The following is a 13,564-nucleotide window of genomic DNA, read 5'->3' as shown; positions in this document are numbered from 1 at the left end:
AGAGTACCATTCTTATTCTTTACAAACAACATTGGTGCTTCCCAAGGTGACATACTTAGCCTTACGTATCCCTTATCAATCATCTCTTTAAATTGCAACTTCAACTCCACCAACTCTAGGGTGCTCATCCTGTATGGTGCCTTTTTTTTCCTGGTACCAACTTAATAGAGATATCCACCTCTAGGTGAGGTGACAACTCTATAATCTCTGCAGGAAACACATCCTGAAACTGTTGCAAGATAGGATACTTCCTCGGGAATTCATCATCCTCATCTTCCTTCCCTTTGTCACTGGAAACATGTACTGCAAACAATACACATCCTTTTCTACGGTTGCACTTATCTTTCATAGTTGTAACCATTCTCACTGATGTAGGCTCATTCTTTCCCTGCAAATATCTCCTTTCTCCATCATCACTATTGTAGTGTTTTTGGAGCACAAGTGTACCAAAAGACACCCCCTTAGCAGTTGATTTTTCCTTGTGAAGTATCACAGTAAAAATTGGTGTTGTTAGTGGACAAAATTAAATAAACACAACATTGTAAATAATGGAAATAATGCATATATAAACATAAACTAAAGAAAGAGGTAAATACACACAAAATGCTCAAATGGAGAAAACAAATCAATAAGATAATGGAAAAATCTCCCTTTATTGACTGTTAGTAGTAGAGGATGAATACAATAGATGAATCTTAGACACTTGAAGACAATTCTTTGAGCTATGGAGCCCAAAAATCCTTAGCAAGGGGGTTTGTCTTCCTCAATCTCTTTGCAAGTTTCTTCTCTCTCTCTCAAAGAAGTATGAAGACTCTCCAATGGTGGATTCGTCTTATCTCACTAATATTATTGATTTTTTAGAAGAAATATGGCCAACATTTTAGTGTTCTTCCGTTCTCTGGCCTCAGCAATGCAATGGTAGTTTTCTCAAACAATAATTTAGCTAGCATAACAATGTCTCATGTTTTGGTTCTCCCATGGCTTGTTTATATATAATTTTTTGAATCCTTCTTCCCCCTCTTGGTTCATGCATGATAATGACACATGAGTAGGACAAGATGATTCCATTGAGGGTTGCATATCTTCAAGGTGGCTCAAATTTGGTTGTACTGGACTAAGCTCATGTCAGAGAATCGACCCCAAGTGTGTAGAGTGGTCTCGGATCGCTGAGTCATCCTTTTTTGCAACTGCGTGGATTTTGAAGGATATTCCACGTGCCCACATTTATCAAAGAAATTGATGTGTGGCCTTGATTTTTTTTTTCTTTATAAACTTTGGACCTTAGGAGAACTTTGATTTTTTAAACTTCATGATGTATTTAGCTGGAAAATGTTCACTTGTGCATTTTGCTGGACACTTTTTAGTGTCTTATGGATTGTACTAATAGGTGTACGATTTTTCGGTGTTAATAGTTTCCCCCTAATGTATGAGGTTAGGAGAAACTGTATAAACGAAATACATCACGTTTTATTTTCTAATGGAGAGTTTAATCAACTTTTCGAGAGAGGGGATATCTTGTTGTGGAGATGAGTAGAGAAGAACCCCTTGACTCAATATAAATGGTAAGCATGCTCTAGTGAAAACCTGTAATAAAAATTTGTCTATATGAGGCGGGCATGTCCCATGATCGTTATGATGGCTAATCGAAACTTATTACATTCAGACAAAGATTAGTTTTTTGTCCAGTCAACATTGTGGTAGTTGATGTGCTCATAGTTGATGATGATAACTGGTGACACCCTCAAGGGCACTTCCTAGTCAAATAGGCGTAATATGATTCCCTATGCATAATAGAGGTGAAGCACTATTGACTGGGGTGTTGCGGTATGCATAGGTCTTCGAATTTAGGTACCTCCTCCATATCATGATGTAAGCACTATTGAATGAGGTGCTTAGTGATGTGGGGTCTTCGACTAAATGAAAGAACTGCAATGATAACTAAGTACGACACCACCTTGACATGAAAGATTTTGTTGGTGTTGAATGCCAAGGGGACCGATGACATCAGTGGGAAATAATCATTCCCACTGTGCCACCTAAGGATATCCCTTTGAGGGGGGGAGTATCCAAGGTACTACCCCCATCCTGGAATGCAAGTGTTGAAGTCGAAAGGAGAGGAGCGTTAATCAGACGACATGCTAAGTCAGGGAATAAATATGAGATGTGAATAGATTGTAATAACTTGGGTTAGATAAGCATGATAGCGAGAACTGTTGATAAAAGAGGATATGGACAATTGGCTCGAGGTCGGAGCTTCATGTGCAAATGGTGGAATACAAAACATGTTCACTGGTGGTGATGGTCTTGTAGTTCGTAGGATTTCTAGGATAAGTGTAAGCGGTTTTGGTAGGCATAAAAATGGAAAGTAATTGTTGGCGAGGTGTAAGCTTCGACGAAGGGTGACTGGATATTTCCACCAGGTAAAATATATGAACAACAAAAAATGTGGATGGAATATTTTTTTTTTTTGTAAAAAATATTTTTACACTTGCCAAAAGAATATGAGGGTGGTTTGCATGTAAAACCATGGAGATGGATGCCCCATAATGATGGTAACCTATATAGATATGCGGTGTATCTGTTGAGGGCATGGGCCCCATTGGTTGATCTCCATATTATGTTGGTGAGGTAGATGAAGTAACACAGATGGGCTATGCAATATGGGTGAGTGATAGGACAAATATAGGACGCAGAGGTGAACCGTATAAATCCATTGTAAAGTACTTGAGATGGCCTGAAAAATGGATGCATGTGTAATGAGTGCAGCATAATGAGGCTAAAATTCAAGGTATGTAAGTGAGATGATTCCTGGGCCGGAGTGAGTGGTCATGGCTCCTGTTAGTGAAGAAGGTTCTACCACGATGAAGTGAGCCATGAGGAGGGGTTTCTATCGACCAACACATATGTCTACCGTATGAAAAGGTGAGATGGTGATAAACATGGTCGAGATGATGGACCTTATGGTGCATTTTGGAGAAATGATGTTAGGATATGCAAAGCTTTAGGAAGAAGCCTATCATGTTAAGTGGAGAATGATACATGCTCTGTCGTTTTCTTGTCGGGATGTTGGTTGAAGTGGATCATGTGTAATGTTCCTACAATGGACACAACCAATTCCTTAAGTGAAAGAATTGTTCAAGACATAAATATAATGAATGTTATGGATTACAAAATTGGAGGAGTACTTGACATGAGTTTCTGAGTGTGCGACAGGTCAAAAAATTAGTTTTTGCACTTATCAGAATGGAGGGTTCCATGATGAAGATGTTGTGGTACTGATCCTTGTGTCTCTTCTGATTTTGTCAATGGATAACCCAAGCTTATGTAATAGACTCCAAGAGATGGAAAAAAGGGCGATAGATAGGGCTAAGGGGCCCAAATATAACTCATTTGCATTCCTAAGTTGTGGAGGTCAAAGTGAGCTTTTGGAGCTTTTCTTGCCATTGCGGTCAGCCAGAGTACCTAGGATACGCGCGGAGAGAGCCAAGTAAGAGCTTGTACCTTAGTCTTCATTGATTTGGTAGTTTCTAGGGTAGGTAGGTCGTATAGGGGTCGATTATAGGATCTCAAGGTGATTGAGTATTTTGTATTTGTAATTTCATATTGTACATAAATTTCAATATTCAAATGATTTCCAAAAATATGAAAAAAAAATGAAAAGAGGGTATTTAAAAAAATAAATAATAAAGAAAAAAGGAAATAAGAACCCCACAAAAGAAAAAATAGAAAATAATATTAAAAGTGTTGCAAGTCTAAGTGCCACTACAGATAAGTTAATTCTTTTAGTTTATTTTCAAATAAGGTTGTGTGCAAATTGTTTTTGAATGCCACAATGACTAGAATTCTATTCAAATCATACAATTTAATCATGATTGAACACATCTAAATTTATTTTCAATATTTTAGTGAATGAATATTTACCAAACAATTTAATCTTGGTAAATCAGTAGCTAGGTAGAAATAAAATTGATTCAACAGTTTAATCTAAATCAATGGTGAGATAAGTGATAGGATAAGGTAGATTTTCATAAAAGAAAAATGATTTGGGTCTGCTAGTTTAAATGCACCCTGCAAAGCAAGAAGAGAAAATGTTAGCTTAGAAAAAGAATTGAAATGAGAAAGGGTAGGTAGAAGCACTATGGTGATTAGAGGAAAAACATGAAGATTTTATCCTAAGTCAAATGTTAAATATTATTTTCATGTGCAGAAGAAAAAGCAAAGGAATTAAAGTTTGACTCTAAAGTTCGGTGTATCAGATGATATTCAATATATTATTCCCTATTCCTAAGTTTCGTTAACCCAAAACTATTCCCCGCTCATATTTTTATCCATCTGCCTACCCCACTACACTCCCATCATACCCCATTAAATACATTATTCTCCCCTCATTCAAACCCACCTCCTAAATCTGACGGCCTATAGTACGTTTCGGCCACCCCCACCATCCAAACTTTACCATTGGGAGGGTCCAAAATGGGCAGTATTCAAACCCACACCCATCGCAACGTGTCACCACCACATGATTTCACACCCCGCTCAGCCTAAACCATTAACCTTCACCTCGGCCCCCTCCTAAAAGTGGTTTCTCCACTAAGAAAAACCACTGCCCTATCCATTAGTTCCCGCTAGTCACCCTTCACCACGTCCTTCACCCGTTGCTCCACCAATCACATCCGCTCCCTTCAAAATTAATCCGTTAAGATATTAATTTTCTTAACCATTAATCCAATGAACCCGTGCCACCATCAATGGAAATCCAGAAGACTATATAATCCCTCCTTTCACCCATTCACTGGTTACTAATCTTATACACTTCTATTTCTCTGTTACAGGTGTGCCAATCCAAACTTCAACAACTTCACTCGGCTGGGGATATTGCCAGCAAACTGAATTTTAGGCTAGTGCCTCTGTTTTCTTGTCCATAAATCCCAAGTCCCCTCTGTACACTGTAAGCCTGTACCATCCATATTTCACCAGTGTTCTCAATTTAGCCAATCATGCCTCTGAAAGACAAGGGACAAGAGGAACCCATGAGTCCTCTGATCCACCCTCCCATTGATTTTCACCACATCCCTTTGGCAGACAAAGACTATAAAATTCATGAAACCCTCTGTGAATTTGATCTGTTTGAGATGTATTGCTGGCTTGAGGACAAGTTTATAGATAAATTTGATGATGTTCAACTGTGGGAATCTAATTTTCCCCACTATATCTTTCCCCATACCCACAACACCCTTGAATTCATTAGGAAATGTCATGCTTGCTATCTACCCAGCAAAAAAGCTATTATTGCTCCTACTAGAGGAATTCTATTCACTATCACTCCCCAACCTGTAGCCCAAATGATGCGAGCTCCTACAGCAGAGCATGCCACCCCTTTTTCCCATGAAGCACTTGTTGAATTGTATCAAAAACTAGACTTTGCTAAAAGAGCCAAAACCCTTGAGATTTTCTTTCCTGAAGATGCCCCATTACCTAAGAAAAATCCTCCCTATCCATCCTCCATTTTCCCTGGGAGACCCAAACAAATCATCATAGTCATATCCTACCTCCTTGGCTATTACTCAGATCAGTGGGTAGATGAGGCATTCATAGGATTTATTTCCATTTTCTCTGCAAATTCCAAGCCTTCCATCTTGTTTAACTTTAGCCAATTTCTTGTAGACTCTATCCATGAACAATTTCTCAAATTCCAGATTGAGGAAGTATTTAAATATGCTTCTATGTTAGTGCACATGTTTTTATATTTTCAGGGAGACAACCTCAAGCTTTCCTTACAAAAGTTAGATGAAGAAGGAAATCAACAATCAATCATTTTTTGGACTACACTCATGATGAAGGAACAAAAGGAATATTCATACAAACAATTCATAGATATGTTTGTACATCCAACACTTAGTCTCCTACGTAGCAGGTCAGAGCCAAGAATCCATGATGAAATTAGGAAAGTTTTGTAGTTATCAGACCAAGTCCAAACAAGGGATTGGTACCTTTATCAGAATTACACAGAGCTGGGGATATTTGGGTGTGAACTTGCCCCTTACAAGCTGCCAAAATTCCTCCCAATGAGGATTTTTGCTCTAGAATACATCAGGAAAATGCTTAATATGGATGAGATTCACTTTGTAGCTACCAAGAAGAAATCCCAATTCAAAATCAAAACACAAATAGGGCCTTTTATTTGTAACAGCAGGGCAGCAGGGGAAGAGGCAAACAAACTGTTGAAAGAAATGCAATTCAGCCTCAGTTTCACCTGGTCATATGATCCATTAGGGGTCATCTCCAAGTTGAGGGTAGAGAACAAATCTACTGCTTATTTTCACACATCCAAACCAGAGATTGAAAAGTATAAAAACCAGCTAGAATGGACTGAGAACACTCTACAAGAGGCAGAGGAGTAGTTGGTGTCCACTTCAATAGTACAGACTCCTATCACAAAGGAGAAAACAACAAAGAGAAGCAGAGAAGAAGAGTCACCTTCAGTGACTGAGATTTCTAGTGAAGGCTTCAAAATCATGTATAGGAAGAAGGCCAAGCTACATTCCAAACTAAGCCTAAACAAGGATTTAGATCAAGAAAATATTATCACCACTAAGGAGCCACTTGTTTCCTCATTAGTGGGTGATCAGACTACACTTTCTTCCACTACCTCGACAACATTAGCAGTAGACCATGCAAACCAACACATCTACCACAGGGGAGACAGAAAAGAGTATATATGATATATTCAAGGAGATTAAAGTAAGAAATGAGGCCTTGAAGATCAATACAGACAATTAGTTTTAGAAGTAGACTTCCAGCTCTCAAAGCAGACTGTTGTCAGCCTTTGATTGAGAGAAAGGAAAAATGCAAATGGCCTTCCTTCAAGCACAGATCCCACAACCTAAGGCAGCATCAAATTACAAGAAGACATCATTTGAATTTGATGTGAAAGACATACATCCCATTGACTAAATGGAGATGAACAAGCAAAGTGGACAAATGATTTCATCTACTCTCACTAACACTACTATGATTTTGTCTAAATTGTAGGTTACATTAGCTAATGTTTAATCACAATTGAAGATGGAGAAAGTCTCTGCACTAGCCAAAGACACCAGGATCAAAGCTTTGGAGGAATTGGTGATCAAAGTAGGTTATGATCCTGCAAATATCAATGCTGCAAAATAGCTCGTAAGGAAAAAGAATACAAACATAACAACATTAAGGAAGCAGTTAAAATTACCAGCCACAGAAAATCCATTGGCCAAGGATATTGAAGAAACAGAGTCACAGAAGGCAAACATGATGAAACTCATCACGGAGAAGAGTGCATAGTTGGAGCAAATGGAGACATAGATGGAAAATATAATCAAAGAAAAGGAGTAGGCTGCCAAAATGGCTATTGTCCCTTTGGAAGCACTGTCTATCACAACCATTCCTACAACTACATCTTCTACAAAAAACACAAGGGTTGCTGCAGATCAATTGGCAAGTGCAGTGCAGAACATGTCTCTCCAAACTGAAGAAATCAAAATATTGCAAGCTCAAGTCAATATTCTATAAGACCAGAAGACAAATACTAAAAAGTTTCATGTAGCAGAGCTATGAGAACTCAAAACCAAATAGAAATATGGAGGAAATCAACAATTGGGTCCTCTATTGGCCACACACTGGCCCAAGTTAAAGAAATTATCTGGAACAATATTATTGAAGCAATGGATGAAATTTGGCCTTATATCCAAATTATATTTGATCAGAAAGAGTTGATGGAGAAATCCAAGCGGGCCATTTCCACTATCAACACTGAATTGGGAGAAATGCCTACCACAACCAACCACATTATCAAATTTCTCAACCCTAAAAACAGATATGAATTGGATGATTTGGGACTAGATGAAAGAACAGAAACAATCTTGGAAGTAAATAAAGTTCTGACAAAGAAGAATTTTATTGTGCAGCTGACAGATAAATGTCACACTTTGGATGTAGTAGTAAATAAAGTTTTCACCAGAATAGAAGCATTGAATAAGAAGGGTCTGCCTTCTTTATTTGTAATCAATGAAAAGCTGATGACCAAGGAAGACTACATGAATAAACTGAAAGACATTGCAAAGGATATGGCCAATTGTTTTCACATTAAAGGTGTTATGACAAGGAGATCTTTTTACAAAGCTATCAACAACATGAGTTTCATCCAACATGAGATAAAGCACATTTTTGTAGTAAAACCCACATTCGCTCGGTATACCGAGGTAGATGAGATCTATTGCAAAGTAACAAAAATTACCATTCCAGATGAGGAGCAGTGGGATAAATTATGTGAATAACATGATTAAAGACGGGGCCAGCTTCACCAGCACAACACCCAAATAGTGGTCACTCAACAACTGTTCTCCACCAAAGCAGTGCCAGATGTCCAGATCACTTCGCCAAATTCACCTCTTTTGGTCGCATTATTTCATTTCTGTTAGTTTGAAGTTAATAATAGAATTCCATGTCAATGAGGCATTAATTGTAATCTTTTTTGCAAATTATGTTTAAATACTTCATTCAATATAAGTATTGAGAGTCAATTCTTGATCATTGTAACTCTTTTTATCAAGCACTGTACTTTTTCCACGCTGCTGGAGCACCATTAATACAAAGACTTTTCACAGGATTCTTGTGTTGCGATTTACTGGTGATGTTTTTCTTATTGTACTGTTGTTTCCACTATTATTCTATGTATGTTTATCATCTAAAATCTAATTGTAAAATAGGAGATGTGAAAAATAAGATATGTTATTGAACACCTTATTTGGACTGCTTTTACAATCTGCATGTTTTATTCTAAATTCTAATTGAGAAATTATTAAATTCTTTTCAATCACTACTGAAAGACACCTTTTCTCCATTCCATAATTCAATTTAAAAGATCCAGTAAATGTAACTAGCTTGCCCTGAGATTACTCTTTTAAACATTTGGTTCAACATCCAGCTTAATTTGATTCCATAGCCCAATGGAAAGAAAGTAATTTGATCAGATCAACTAACCAACCAATCAAAAAAATTCAAACAAACAACCAAGCATAATCATAACTAGCCTAAAATCAACTTAAAATCCAAGCTAAATCATAAAGAGAGATCCCTCTCTGATGTTGGCAGGGCTAGATCCAAGCTTCAAAGGTGGTTTGATGTTGTCTAATATATTTACTCCCTCAACCTCAAAAATATAGAATGATAACACCGCGCAAAAAGCCTACTCAGGCGCGCACATCATTCATCTGAGGAGGGAAATGTCACAACAGACCTGTGCGGGGTTCACCGCGGTTTAGCCAAGTGGTTTCGTGATGGTTGTGCGTCTGTGTAAGACACAAATGCGCGCATCATGCACCTATTTCAAAAAAAAGCATGCAGTCCAAGGTGCTTTAGACGTTGTGGCTTAATGGCTTGGAAAACACGTGTGCGCACGTCTATTAAGGAAACAAACACCTGAGATCACATTTTTCAGGCCTATAGATGCGTGTCTATGAAAAACAAGGGTTTTTCATGGTTTTTTGCCCTCTTTTTCTTTTTAGATAACCTGGGGGGGTTATACTTTTTGTTTGACATATGGTACCCTCGGTGGCAGGATGATCTAGAAGGAGAGGGATTGGGTGCAGTTGCGTACAATTGTGGCTCAGGATCCTACAACTAGTCAACTATTAGTGCAGTGGGGGCTCCAGGAGTTTCTTCAGAACCCTTTGATGAGATCGCGGGACAGGTTCCTGTGTTTTTTGATCAGGTGTTGGGATGTGGACCGTCAAGTGACGGTCATTCGACTCATAGAATTGTTGATATCAATTCATACTGATATCTATTTTGTTACCGGTCTGCTACCTTGTAGGGAGGCACTTCCTTATCCACTTCCAGCTGGGCATGTGGACATTCATCATTGGGCTGAGCTAGAGGGTGAGGCTCACTATGGGCCTGACCCTTATAAGGAGGGTTGCATTAAGATTGCAGCTATTTTGGATTTAGCCGAGTGAGATGTGTTGGCTATGATTATTAGACTGGTGGGGTCAGCGTCCCCCAATCGAAGCTTAGGGCCCCATATAGCAGTACTGCAGTAGCTACAGGTGGGGAATTTATTTGATTGGGCCCGATTACTACATTGGGGGATTGTGTCTCCACTTACGCAGGTGCATCATGGGACTCACAGGAGCTTCTGCTATGGGAGTGTGCTCTGCAACATACTATATGAGTGGGTGGTCATGCTTCGTCCGATTCTCACAGTATCAGTGGGGCCTACCAGGGACCCACGCATGTGCTGCTGGGGAGGTGAAATGTCGAGAGCTGGGGGTGGTGCAGTGGGGCATTACTAGAACATCACTGTAGAGGATTGGTTTAATTCCAACCCTCATTTGATTATGGAGTTCCCTTATCACAGAGTGGACTTTTTAGGAGATTTGGATATGGGGCTTCCTCAAGGTGATGCCTAGGGACTAGAAGATATATTGTGATTTTTTTATTTGTATGCATATGTGAGCTTTCATGTATTTTTTATGATATTTTATTTATGATGATGTTTACACCATGCTTTGCTTACTTGTAGATGTGGGGTCGAGGGGGATACCACTGGCCTATTTTGTAGGCCATGATCTGAGGCACATGGGTGTTGCAAGGGATGCCCCTATTCCATAGAGACCGAGGGTGGTGAGGCCATCTACTGTTCCTCGGGGTGGTCTAGAGCGACTGATGTAGTGACGCCAGTTTGAGATTGGTGAACCCTCTAGAGAGGGTGGCATGGTAGCAGTGGGTGAGGATGCAAGGCGATGGAAAGCACATGCTAAGGATGCAGAGGCACGTTTGGCAGCTGTTGAGGCAGAGTTACAGAGCTACCATGATACTTGGGGGCAGATTGATTCCCTTACTAGAGGGTTTCCTATCAATGGATGGGCTAGCTTGGTGGATATCATTGTTGAGACGACGATTTCATTAGAGCAGGCACACTGACCACTTTTGTGTTGTATCACTATGGCGATGGATGCCACTGGTCCGATTTTGGCTCCAGATGCAGATATTGGGCCGCATGAGCCCTAGATAGACTTGATGGTTTTTTTATGATGTATGTACCAGGGAAAGCACCCATTATGAGGATGCTCCCCTATATTTTTTTGACTTATTTTTCCTAGTTGTGGGCCAGTTATATCTTTTTTACTCATATTTTTTTATGTATATACGAGATCATTTTTTGGCGTCTCTCATGACATGTTGGATGTGTCTATACTTTTTGTGTATTTCTACATTTTATTTGAGATGTATCTTATGTTTGATGTTTTATGTATCTTGATGGTGATATATATGTGATGCATGCTAGTTTAGGATTTGATTAGCGATGTGATCAGTGGTATGATTTTGATCCCTTGCTATATGTGTAAATTTTATATGATCAAAATATCTAGCTAATATTTGTGCATGCAGATATTTTTGAAAGAGGCGTGAATCATGGATGTGAAAGGTCCTTTTTAACTACGATACAACTAGCTGGGAATCAAGAAATATATGCAGGTGATGGATGCCTAGGTGCTGGGAATCATCCAAGAGGCCTATGACGACATCGTACCCTACTTAATTTTTGGTGGCTAGCTCGATACAAATTCCATTAAAGGGATGAGGTGTCTGGTCAGGAGAGTATATGGCCCTGGATGCAGTAGCGAGGTTTTGTGACCATCGAGATGCATCGTGAATGACCCATGATGATAAGCTGACGGAAGATCCATCTATTGACACATGACGAGAGAATGATTTTTAGAGTAAATCGATGATGAGGTGATCATCATCAAAAAATAATTCATGGTACATACATGCCTACTCTAGCATTCTTACGGGTGAAATTTTTTGAGGTAGAGATCATTGATGGGATTCTTTACGCAAGCCCCATCAGGCTCTAACAATATGTATGCCACCTTGAGAAGGCAATGTTTAATGATGTGTGGCCCCTTCCAAAGGGTTTCAAACTTTCCCAGTCCTATTGCTTCTTGGGAAATATCATAGTGGAGGACAAACTCCTCTGTGGTAAATGTCCGAGGGGTGATGTTGCGATCGAATGATGCTTTGGTAGAGTTTCCATAGACTGGTCTGGAACTAACTGAATAGATTGTGTGGGAGGAGGTACCTCTCATAGTATTAGATGTTGATGCCTCATTGATGTCATGAGACGGGATATCCTGTGGCGATATCCATCTCTGGGTCATGGTATTGGTGCGGCGTGGCCTGGTTGTATGAATTGGTTTCATCGCTGCCCTTGCTGCATGGAATCGTGGAAGATGTTGATAATTCCTTGTGTGGTGGAATTGAGAGCAGATGCGACAATAACAATGTGTGATTTTTTCTTGGTTGGAGAGATGCTTGTGGGGGATTTGGGCCACTAAGTGGAAAATGTCATTGAACTTACTCAGTTCGCAACACTTATTTATCAAATGGTTGGGTTTACCACATAGAGCACATGTGATGGATGATTTTCTTTTCCATATGGTTTTGGATTACTTTTGGCATGATCTGGATTGGTGATGGGAGGTGAAATGATAGGGGCCCAGTTTTGTTGTTGGCTGTCATTTCTCCTCAAACACACATAAGACATCGAGGGTTCCTTCTTCTTCGGGTGGGGGAATGGGTTTTGTGGATTCTGTGTCTGAGTCCAATAGGTAAGAGTTTTCGTTCATGAATCGATGTACAAAACTCAATGATTTTCGAAATCTGGGAAGTTAGGGGCACCTTATCTTATGATGGTTTTCCGTGCAGATAGTGAATTTATGGTGTTTAGGTTTTCTTCTATAAGAAACCTGAGTGACTGGGTGGTTTTGGTAACGTGTCCATAGTTTTGGGTAGAGGTTTATCGGGTGAGTAGGTTCATCACATATAACACATGGTAAATTAAAGGATGGGTTTGGTTGTTTATGCTTCCTTCGTGCATTGTATGAAGGTTTTTGGAGCATGAAGTTGTTTCTTCTTGAATGTAGAAGACATTCTTGTATTCATAATCCATTTGAGGTTGGGTTGGTGCTATCTACTCATTAAGGTTGGTTTGAATGAGAATTTTTAATGTCTCTCGGTCTCAAGGGATATCACCAAAGTGATGAGTGTAGTGACCATGTTTTTCACATATGCCACATGCATGGTTGGTGTGTAATTCTTTATTACGTAAAGGAACAACTTTTTCTCCTTTTGGTGGAGCTGAGGTACCTTAGAGGTGTGCATGAGGGTTTTTAACTCATATAACTTGGGGCATATGTGGGTTGGGTGCCCAAATTCTTCACCTAACGCATAGGGTTGCAGGGCCATGGAGAAGGTTGAGGGTTCTCCTCTTTTACTATTTTATTTAGCCCTTTTTTCGGCCTCGGTTGGTGTTGATGCAGGACGGTTTTGAGTAGGGGTGGTTTTCTGAGATGGAGGTACAAGGATATTCCTTACTGGAATGTTTCCTAGATCAGTCGACATGGTCATGGGGACTAGATACCAGACCGGTATCACAAGGGCCATATTTGGTAATGTAAGGGTTGCCATGGATTGGTGTGAGACAAAGCCAGGTGGGGGGCAGAAAAAGGGGTTTTCGTAATGGTGT

The sequence above is a fragment of the Pinus tabuliformis genome, chromosome 2_2 (assembly GCF_031772625.1).
Source record: "Pinus tabuliformis cultivar Carrire ecotype Pingquan chromosome 2_2, CPIR1, whole genome shotgun sequence".
Lineage (NCBI taxonomy): Eukaryota > Viridiplantae > Streptophyta > Pinopsida > Pinales > Pinaceae > Pinus > Pinus tabuliformis.
This window is presented reverse-complemented; position numbering follows the sequence as displayed.